The following is a 10,556-nucleotide window of genomic DNA, read 5'->3' as shown; positions in this document are numbered from 1 at the left end:
TTAAAAATGTCCCGTTCCACCCTCAGCTTTAGGTCTGCCCTGTGTACCTGCTGTTCTGAGAGGGTCTCTCTGCATGCTTTGTCTCTCCAGCATAGATCTCTGTTATCTGGGACTTGCTAACTCCATGGTAGCAGCGAGGAGTGCTTTCTCATGTCCTGGTCCAGCCTCAATGTTATGCAGGACCTTTGTTTGTTGGTGTTGGAGTTGGGGACTTGTCAGAGATATTGACCATCCCCAGCAGTAAAAGACCAATTATCTGGGCTCAAGATGAATCCCTGTCCCTCTCCCAGGAGTCTAGAGTTTTAAAATGTTCCTGGTCTTCAACCTCAATATGTCTCTGCCAGTGCCTTGAGGAAGACAAGATTTGCTGGCCATTCACCATTGGTTGAAGGATATTGTTCTTTAAGGGTGAAGGGTGTGAGCAGGGCTCATGCCTGTGCCCCTGAAGGCAGGCTTTGTCCAGTCTTACTATCTACCCCAATATATCTCCTGGGTACCTGATACATGTCCATGGAGTAGAGTCTGTGATGATATCAACTCCTCCTTGTGTCTGTGGTTCCCAGAGATTTAATACTCACAGTGGCCCACACCTGGCCTTCAGCACTGATTAAAATTCATAGTATTTCTGCTTATTATGGTCACCCCATCTCCTGCCTGCAGGTGAGAGGTAAGCCAGCACTCACATATCATCCCTGCCCCCAAGTTCTTGTCTTCCCTTCAATTTCAGGATACTCATGTACCTTTCAACTTCAGCTATTTAGTGCAGGAAAAGTTATGATTTTGAGGACAATCCAGCTTTCTCTTGCTGATAAGTCAAGAGTGACATGCTTTAGAGCTTTCTACATCCTAGGAGAATCCAGAAATCACCCCTGGGATTCTCAAACAAACACTATTAGGAGGACCCTCTGGAGTCTTACTCAAAGGTGGTCACTACCCGTACCAGGAGTGGTCCAGGCTACAGAGGGAATTTTGACCAGCTGATGGAAGAGATAGGCTCAGAGAGGGCACTGGGAGGCTATTGTACATATTCAGGAAGGTGTTTCAGGCCTGTGAACGCGGCAGTAAGGGCCATGCAACAATGCCGTGGGATCACCTCGGCATGCCTCCCTCTTTCACTGATCCAGGCACATTCTCAGCGTGGGCCACCTCCAACTCCACAAGCAGCTCCAAACGGAGGGTAGGGATGCTGCACTCTGGCCATCCCAAATCCTACTGTTGGAAACTGCTGGCAGCCAGAAACATGCAGGATGCTCAGAGCTCCCCTGAGCACCATCCATGGCCCAGCCCTCTGGGCTCTACTTGTCCGGAGGCCAAGCCATCCCCAGCAAAGCCACCTTCCTTCTCACATTGCCTCTTTCATCATCGTTCTGTCTCTAGGAGGATGGATGAATCTCCAGTCCAAGACACAAGCACTGATTTGGCCTCCAAAAGGTCCTTTATTCCCAAAGATGAGGTCACAAATACAAAACCTGCTTCTTCATGGCCTCTCCCCGCTACCTCCCCCACCACAAGAGAATTCTCCAGCCACAATAAGATGCCTTCTTAACCTGCAATCCCTTTTTCAAAAGACCCCATTCTTGGTTCCTCCAGGCTCCTGAGGCTGGCTGGACATTCCATTCACAGCTCAATGTGTTCTGTCTGAGTTGGCTTCTCCACCACCTTCTTGCCAAAGAGGTTAGTCCAGAAAGCCACTTCCTTGTCCTTCAGCTTCTGGGCCGCCTGGGTCTTGGCACCAATCTGTAGGTACCCTTCCTTCTGGTTGTACTCTGGCCAGTGGGGCAGGCCTTCCCCATTGGGGTTTCTGAAACAGATTCAAATAGAAATGCCCCAAAGCTGCTATGTGGTCTGAATAATGCTCTGAGATGGGCTGAGGATGCCCAAGCTTATCTCTGTCAAGAGGCTTGTATACCTCCAGAGATGGGGAGCTCACTATCTCCTGGGGCAGCCTATCCATTTTTAGAGAGCTCTCATTGTCAGAGTGCTATGGTCACAGGGTTAGGGGTTTGATCACTAGAATCTTAGAAGCTGCCCCTTCCTGATAGACATGTTCTGTCCCCCCACCATCACTAGCCCGGCTCAGTCTTTGCCACCAGCCTCACCCATTGCGAGCAAAGTTGGCCCAGAATTTCATCATCATCTCGCTAAGTCTGATCTCCTCTTCGGAGCCACCCTCTGTTAGGAAGAAGAAAAAAAGCATCTGTTACTCAAAGTGTGGTCCGCGGACCGGCAGCAGCATCATCATGTACCAGCCTGGTAGAAGCACATTTTTGGCCCATGCTTCACACCCACTGAGCTGAACTCTGAACTTAAGAAGATCCTGGTGGATTTCAGTGCACTTTACCTTTGAGCATGGCTGACCTAGGGCTCAGCAATGGCATATGTGATCCCATGTGCTGGTTGCCTTTGTCTCCTGTGACCCTCACTTGCCTCCTCCCTGCTCAGGGCCACAGGCAATGCCACACCCCAGGGTTTCCTCTACAGCAGCCCCACCTCCCAGGGTTGCTGTGCCTTGGGACTTTTCTCCCTCCCTGGCACACACCCACAATTCATATTCTGAAAAATAACAGAGCTCAAGGCTCCTCGGGTGCATAACTGGGAGAGGCCCAGAGGCGCTGGTGCGTCCAGAGCAGCCGTGGGGTGAGTCCATGTGATCTGTACCTGCTGAGAGTTAAGGTTTAGAAGACATTGTGGAAGGATTCTTTTAAATGTTGTGTGATGTAAACTAAAAACAAAATCCTAACACCCCCAACTGACTGAACAGAACCCCTCAGGGCTAAGGGGAGCCCAAAACAGCCTACACTGAGTTCCTGCCTGGGAACGGACAGGTCAGACACGTCTCACAGTACTCCCTCCCTTTTGTGATTTAGACACCACTGACCAGCATCAGCAATAAAATGAAGGTCATCATTCTGACAGATCACACTCCTTGTGGCAGTAAAACACCAAATTAAAAACAAGACCAAAGGCCATGCTGGGCAAGTGTTCAGGCCTGCATCTGTACCCTTAAAAAATCCACTCCGTTCTCACTGCCGTGAGGTGCTTCTGTTTCTCTGGCAGCTAAACTAGCACTGTCCTGGAGTTAAGCAAAATGAAAACAGTTATAACAGCTGCTGCTTGGAGATGTGGAGAAACATCCCTGCCCGGCCCGTCTTAACAATGACTTTGACGACATAAGACTCATTCCAGTAACTTTCTCCAGATAAGAAGACAACCAACCATGGACTGGTCCTGGTTGGTTTACAGAGCCTGCTTACTTGCTGGGCTTTGTATCCTGAGAAGACCTTTTTACTCAAAGGCCCTAATTGCAATATATTTAAATATTAAGTCTCCACCCTAAAGTGAAGATGGGTTATGGCTATATGCATGTTTGGTTAGTACACATAGGTCAGGACTGCCTTCATAAATATTCATTGTTCCCCCTGTAACTTGTTGAACATGTATGTTTAGCCAACTGACTCACATAGAGCTCCTATCCAACTCCTCCTGCTTAACTAGGCTGTGTCTGGGCATCTGGGCTGGCCGGTGGCACCTTCCCAGCCTGTGGGATGGCCACCTTGCCAACTGTAAACCATACCAATAACAAAGTCTCTTCCCATATTCCAAATTCATACATCCTGTGATTTCTAAATTAACAATTATTAACTTTATTAAATGTAAAGGTTTATGAATTTTTGTTAGAAACAGACAGACAGAAAGACAAACAGACACACATTAGACCTGACTCAGGGCTAATGCCAATGCTAACCTCACCCTCATTCACATTCTGGGCACTAATGGGAGAGGGAAGTTGATTGGTGGCGTCTCAACCTAGAGCAGGGCCCTGCATGTGTCCCATTGCCTGTCTTGTTGATGTCACAGGCCAAGATTCTTAGCCTCTGTGGCAGAGGGCACATGAATACACATCCTCCCTTACCTGTTAGAACAGGAGGAAGCTGGGGACAGCCCAATGGCATTCAACCCTGTTACAGTGAATCCTGCAGGAGACACCCCACCTGTCTTATTGATGTCACAGACCAGGATCCTGAGTGTCTGTGGTAGACGGAATATGAACACACATCCTCCCTCACATGTGTTAGAGTGGGAGGAAGCTGGGGGAAAACCTAATGACATTCAACCCTGTTACAGTGAGTCAGGAAACTAAGACCAGGAGAGGACAAACTTGCTAAAGGCCACCACACCAAGACTGGAAGCCAGATCTCCTAACTCCAAGCTCAGAGCCAGCAAGGAGCCATTACCTTTTAAAAACGGGGCCCCAAAGACAGAGAAGATCTCGTCCCCATGGTCTCCTATCACCGTCTTGGGTTTCATGGCTGATGAGAAGCTTGGACGATACTGAAACTCGTACATGTAGGTGGGTGCTCCAGCGTCTGAGAAGACAAGGATTCATCCACAGTTCATGTAGCCGGACACACACCTGGAGGCTACCAAGGTCTCCAGCCCTGCAGGAAACCCCTAATATCAACACAGTAGAGAAACAGCGTTGCAGGAGAGCTCAGTGACATGCTCCGGGCTGCACAGCTGGTTGAGGTGGAACCGGAATTGGAGCCAGGAGTTTGTTTAGTGAATGAATGTTGAATAAATGAATGTGGAAACCCTGGGTCAATTCATTTCAATAACTGCCTTTACAGGGACACTGGCTCAGTCACGTAAACCCCTTTGCCTGCTGGCACATTCTCACACAAGACAATCTCTCTACATCTGGTTACACGGGATGTCATTCGTTGATAGCAGACTCGCGTTCATTCACTGGGATGACGTCTCCACCCTGACAGGTGTCTTCTGATCTGCCTAGTTTTGAGCATTTCCAGTATTTTTCTCACCCTTCCTGAGAAGACTCAAGCAAATCCAAGTTGCTTGTCTGAATGTGAGGCTATTTAAATACAAACATATGCGGAGTGTGAACAACCTGTCTCTTGTGTCTGAGGAATCTGCACACTGAGGGCTTTATCTCTCACTCTCCGCACGTGTCTCACTGCCTACCTGGCCTGGGAGTGTTAAGATGTTAAGGCATTAAAGTGGCGGCAGAGAAGAGAAGGGGCTGAGCAAGGGTGACCTTGCCTCTCCCCTGCCCTTTCTCCTTCTCCCCTGCTGTCCTCTCCCACCAACAAAGCTCTCCTGTCCCAGGCCCAAGAAGATGTCAGGTTCATTGGAGCCACAGATCGCTGCTCCTTCAGGGCTTCCTCGTGGGCCACCCAGCCCTGTGACTCAGCATTTTGCATTGATCATGATACCCACAAAGAAGGACCCTAAGAAGAAAAGGGTCAGGGCCATGCCAGCCTGCTGGAGAAAATTTACAACTTCTTTCCTTTCGGGACAGTAAGAAATTTGGAAAACAAAATAAAAGCAATTACTAATAGTAAGATGGACCTAACTGTCCAGCTTATTGGACCTCAAATTTCCAGTAAGAAATTTGGAAAATAAAATTGAAACAGGAATAAGAAGAAGATACAAAAATATGGAAACACATAAAGATGAAAGTAGGCAACCCTTATAATTCCATTACCTGAAGCAAGGGCTATAAATATTTGGTATTTCCTTCTAAAAATTTTCCATATCCTATATAATTTGAAAATCAATTGTAAAAATCAAATTTAAAACATCACTCACACCTCTACCATCCAGGGAATGCTTCTTTTTTATTTTAGCATATCTCTCTTTGATTTACATAAACTTGGGATATTATATATGTTAGTTTGTATTTACTGTATTGATATTTTAAATTATTTTGTAGACATGGGGTCTCACTATGTTGCCCAGGCTGATCTTTAATCCTCCCATCTCAGCCTCCCAAAGTGCTGAAATTATAGGCATGAGCCACCACCTCCAGCCATCATTTCTTAGCATCCTTAAATATTCATCCACAGAAGGATTTACCAATTTGGGATCACACCGCACCCCACATGCGTCATTTCAACGTGAAAAAGAGGAACAGTCTATTTACTCATCTTTATCAGCCTCCTTCACTGCACCCTTGGCTCCGCAGGAAGCGTGGTTTGGAAGAAGCCATCCTCTGTGGCTCTGTAATCCACCTGTTAAATGGCTGCTTCAAGGTCAAGCAAAAAGTGCTTAAAGGAGGGTTTGACCTTGCCTTTGCAACTCGAACATTTTCCAGAGGAACTCAGAGTCAACCACAGAGGAAAGAGCTTTTGTGAATGAGAGAACTTATCATAGGCAGCATGCTGCCCAAAACCTACTTTGTAAAAACTCTTTGGCTAAAGTGACTGATATTCATACAATTCCTACAGTCACAATACAAATCTTCAGAGAAAACTAGGGTGCACATTTGGGTAATGACAGTTAGGCACCATAAGAGAAGCAGAGACAGTGAGAGGGCTTGTCATGAAAAACATGCAAATGAAAACAAGGTGATGTGCTTCTTTTTGGTGGGGACAAATTGGCAGCATTAACTTTTAGTCTTAGTATCCCAAATGAAAAGGGGAGTTAAGAAATTCACATTCTTATGCACTGGAATGCAATTTTGCAATATTTGCCAAAACTTCTAAAACCTTTCTGTGGTCCAGTCAAGTTATTCACTTCTAAAAATAATCCCAAGAAAAGTATTAGACATATGCTTAGAGACTTATGAACATTAGGCTGAGCACAATGTTATTGTAGCATCAGAACGTGAGCAGCCAGGCTAAATGTCTAATAGGTAGGAATATCAAAGTCAATTTCATACAGTCATTTCATGGAATAAGGGATGTTTTGATGAGTTTGTATCAACATTCAGAAATTCCTCACGACTTAGTGTTCTAGGAACGAAAGCAAAATACAAAATTGATTTTTGAAGTATATAGGACATGGAAAATCTTTAGAAGAAAACAAAAAATTATAGTACTTGCCTCCATGTAGTGGAATTATGAGTGACACCTAGTTTCTTCTTTATGTGTTTCCATATTTTTGAAACTTTTTACAATTTAACATATTAACTTTATATTGAGAAATGGTCTTTCCATCAAAAAGAGTGAGATACAACAAAAAGTGTAAGTAGATAAGACCTGTGTAGCCAAAACAAACAAACAAACAAACAAAAAAAACCTGAACTGAAAGTCATGGAAAATCAGATGAAAAACACAAGTCCAGTATTGCTCAAACCATCAGAAGATGGAGATGGGAACACTATGTATAAATCAGATGCAGAGCATGGGGCAAGGCCAAGTTTAAGAAAGAACATATTCAATTTCAGTGGTAAAGGGTTTTATCAGGACCCTGTGAAGAAGTGAGAGTTAATGAGCACCTGCATCTTCCTGTGCAATCGTGTGTGGGCACCTGCTAGATCAGCTTTAGCTCGTTTTTATCCTGCTTATGAAGTTCCACATTTAAAAACCCTTCCAGTATGCTTAGAGGGAGAACATTTCCTGTCTTGCAAACTGGATGAATGAGAGCCAAAAGAAAAAGAGTCCTGTGAACCTCCTCTAGCTGGCACCCAGGAGAAGACACTCCTCTCTAGGAGAGCTCACGGATCCCTAACCTCATGACCCACCCACACTGCCTTGGGTCAGAGGTAGAAGGTCCTGCATAGACCTTGCCCTGGCCCTCTGGCTGCCTATTCCCACACACACCAAGATGCACAAAAGCCAGCCTCAGGCATTGCCCTCCTCTAGACCACCAACCCTACACCTGCCATGGCTTCTCCTTTTGGCCTTCTTGGTCCTGGACAACCCTCTGGATGCTGTGTGGAGCTCCCACTCTTTCTCCAGCTCCAATACTTAACAAACTTGTTGGCAGCAAGCTTGGACCTTAAAAACCTTCCATGATTCATATTTCAATATTTCTCTCACAGCAACCCTACGTCCCATGATAACTCCAGGCATGGAGCCCTTGCAGCAGATGCTGTCAGTGTCTCACCCATATCCCCTGTTTCTGGGCATACCAGCCTGACTTCCACCTCCAGCATCTGTAGCTCCTGGCCTAAGGCCTTTGTCTGGTCACAAGAGACTAGTCTGCCCTTGTGTTTAGCAGGTCAAAGTCACAGGGAATTAACAAGTCCTGGGAACACCCTTCAACCAATGACAAGTGGAAGCTGGTGGATAAATACCCCAGCTCCCTTGCTGCTCAGATGGGAAGCACCTGAGCACTGTCTTTATGTTTCCTTGATTTTCCTAGCTGCAGTTGTCCACAGTGGATACTCCCTTGGCAATGCATCATGGATTGGATTCCATCTCTTTCCTCTCTCACTTCCCCACCTCCCCACTGCTGTTATCTGGGATCATCATCTTATAAAACCACTTACCTCTGGATTTTTTTTTCTCAGTCTGCTATAGGCATAAATCAAAATAGGACAGCATCTCCCCCCATGCCATATGGAATCAGCCTTTGAGGCCTATCCCTTGGCTGTTTCCATGTCTTTCTATGCTGGGAGGTAGGCGGGTCAGATATAGAAGTTGGTGTGGTTCGTGTCCCCGTGCTTTTTGACCTTGGGACTCACCTCTGTGGTTTCAGGCCACAATCACAGATGGGACACCAAACAACACATCCCCCACCAAGTCCGTGAAGAGGTCTCTCTTTTTGACAAGATCGTCTGTTCCTCCTAAGTATGTCTCAATGGCTTCTGGAATGAGTTCCTTAGGAATTTTCTGAAATAGATCAATAAAGTGACCACCACCCCCTGGTGAGTGATGCAGCATCTCCAGCCCACCAGGAAGGCTTGCCTCAATGGTGAACCTCACGAGTCCTGTGCAACTCCACCCAACCAAGGGTGGGAGGTGAAGTGGGAAAGGTGGAGAGACGGGGAAAGCCCTGAAGCCCCCGTCTTCATTCTGCCATTTAATTGTTCCATGATTTGGGGCAAGTCCCTCTTTTGGTCTCTGCAAATTTCCATGATGCCTGGATACTTACAACAAGGGGATAGGACCTCCACAAGAGTGACATGGCTGTCTTCTCGTCCAGTTTCCCTTCGGAGAGTGGATAGCTCAACAACTGTTTAAAAATAAAAGTTAAGCAATTAGGAATTTAGGGATCATTGGGAATTAATGAGAAGAAACAAACTGACCAACAAATCAAACCAATGCAGTCTGAAGGTCCTCTAATTTTACTGAGCTTTCAAAGGCATGGGTCTTTACTGAAATGGGCAAAATCAGTGAGTCAAATGGGCTTATATCCAGAAACTCAAGCATTGCAAAGATTACAAAAAAAAAAATAAATAAATCCAGAGGAGCTGTGGCAGTGTTTGACTGTGTGTGTGTGTGTGTGTGTGTGTGTGTGTGTGTGTGTGTCTGGGTTTCTGGGATTCCTACAGTGGTCAGTGACATGGAGAGGGAAGATTCTGCCAGGGTAGTGGGGAATAGAGAGCTCTGGGGAAGAGGACTCAGATCTCCCAAGTACCACCACCTGTCACAGGTGACACTGAAAGCCCCAGATCCTGCCTTCATGGCTTCTGTCTTTGGTAAAACCTCTGAAATCCTTCTGAGGGGTAAACAGCACATCTCTCTGCACAAAATGACTCTGCCCAAACCTCTGCACTCAGAGACTCAACCAAACTCTAGCATCGCTTCCAGCAGCTTAAGGCTCTGTCCCTAGAATGACCGCAGCCACCGCATGCCTGCCTGTGAAGGCCCAATGCTGCCAGGAGAATTTACTCTTTGCTCCAGCCAAAACCTGGAGAGAAGCAGACAGGCCTCTGAACCCTCCTACAGCAGTTACTTTAGGAAGCCTGCAATGATAAGCCCTTTCCCTGCCCTTTGGGTTGTGAATCTACCACCCAACCATATTTCCTCGAGGACCTGAGAGCCTTCTCTTTGCAATGCAAACATTCAGGAAGCTCACTCTTGCTCTTCCCAGTCCCTGTGGAAAGAGTAGAGCTTGACTTCATTGGTTCTTCCTGCAGTCCAACACACGGCGTCCTGTTCTGAAGATAAGAGGAGTTTGTTTCTGCCCCAAGTGAGCCAGGATGAAGAGATCCACGTGGTCTAGCCACATGGACCAACCCTGTCCCCACAGCCCACAGTGCCCTTTCCTTAGCACGCTCAGCCTTTAAAACAGCACATGGGTTTGTTACAGGGGTATGAGTTCAATCCACATTGGATTCTTCTTTCCTCTTTGCAATCGTGTACTGAATAAATTCCATCCTACTCCTTTAACCGGGTCAGCTTTGCTTGTCCTCAACTAGAAGGAGAAGCTTTTTTACTTTTAGAGGCCCATCTTTTGCTTTTTTTTCATTTTTTCCTTTCCAAGTTTTATTTGAGGTTCAGGGGGTACCTGTGCAGGTTTGATACATGGGTAAATTGTGTCTCTGGAGTTTGGCGTATAGATTATTTTGTCACCAGGTATTGAGCATAGCACCCGATTACGTAGCTTTTCCATCCTCACCCTCCTCTGACCCTGCACCCTCAAGTAGACCTTGGTGTCTACGGTTCCTTGGAAGTCAATGATAACTCATAAGAAGCCACTTTCTTTGGATATTTCCCATGAGGTGTTGGAGAGCATGAATGACTTACGGGGGAACTACACCTACCCAGCCCAAGGTGGGAAGTCAGGAAGCCCCTGCCTGCCTCTCCGGACTGGACTCCTCAGCTCCTTCCCATTTCTAGGCCCCCTCAGTTTTCCCATCTGCACAA

General features: G+C 46.4%; 1 pseudogene; it reads right to left on the bottom strand.

Moving 5' to 3' along the window:
• Positions 1 to 1,422: 1,422 nt before the first annotated feature.
• Positions 1,423 to 10,556, bottom strand: part of LOC141585131 (liver carboxylesterase 1-like) — a 31,830-nt pseudogene continuing 22,696 nt past the window's right edge.

This window comes from Saimiri boliviensis, chromosome 1 (genome assembly GCF_048565385.1).
Source record: "Saimiri boliviensis isolate mSaiBol1 chromosome 1, mSaiBol1.pri, whole genome shotgun sequence".
Classification (NCBI taxonomy): Eukaryota; Metazoa; Chordata; class Mammalia; order Primates; family Cebidae; genus Saimiri; species Saimiri boliviensis.
The sequence above is the reverse complement of the archived record's forward strand: the minus strand, read 5'-3'. Positions and strand labels throughout refer to the sequence as shown.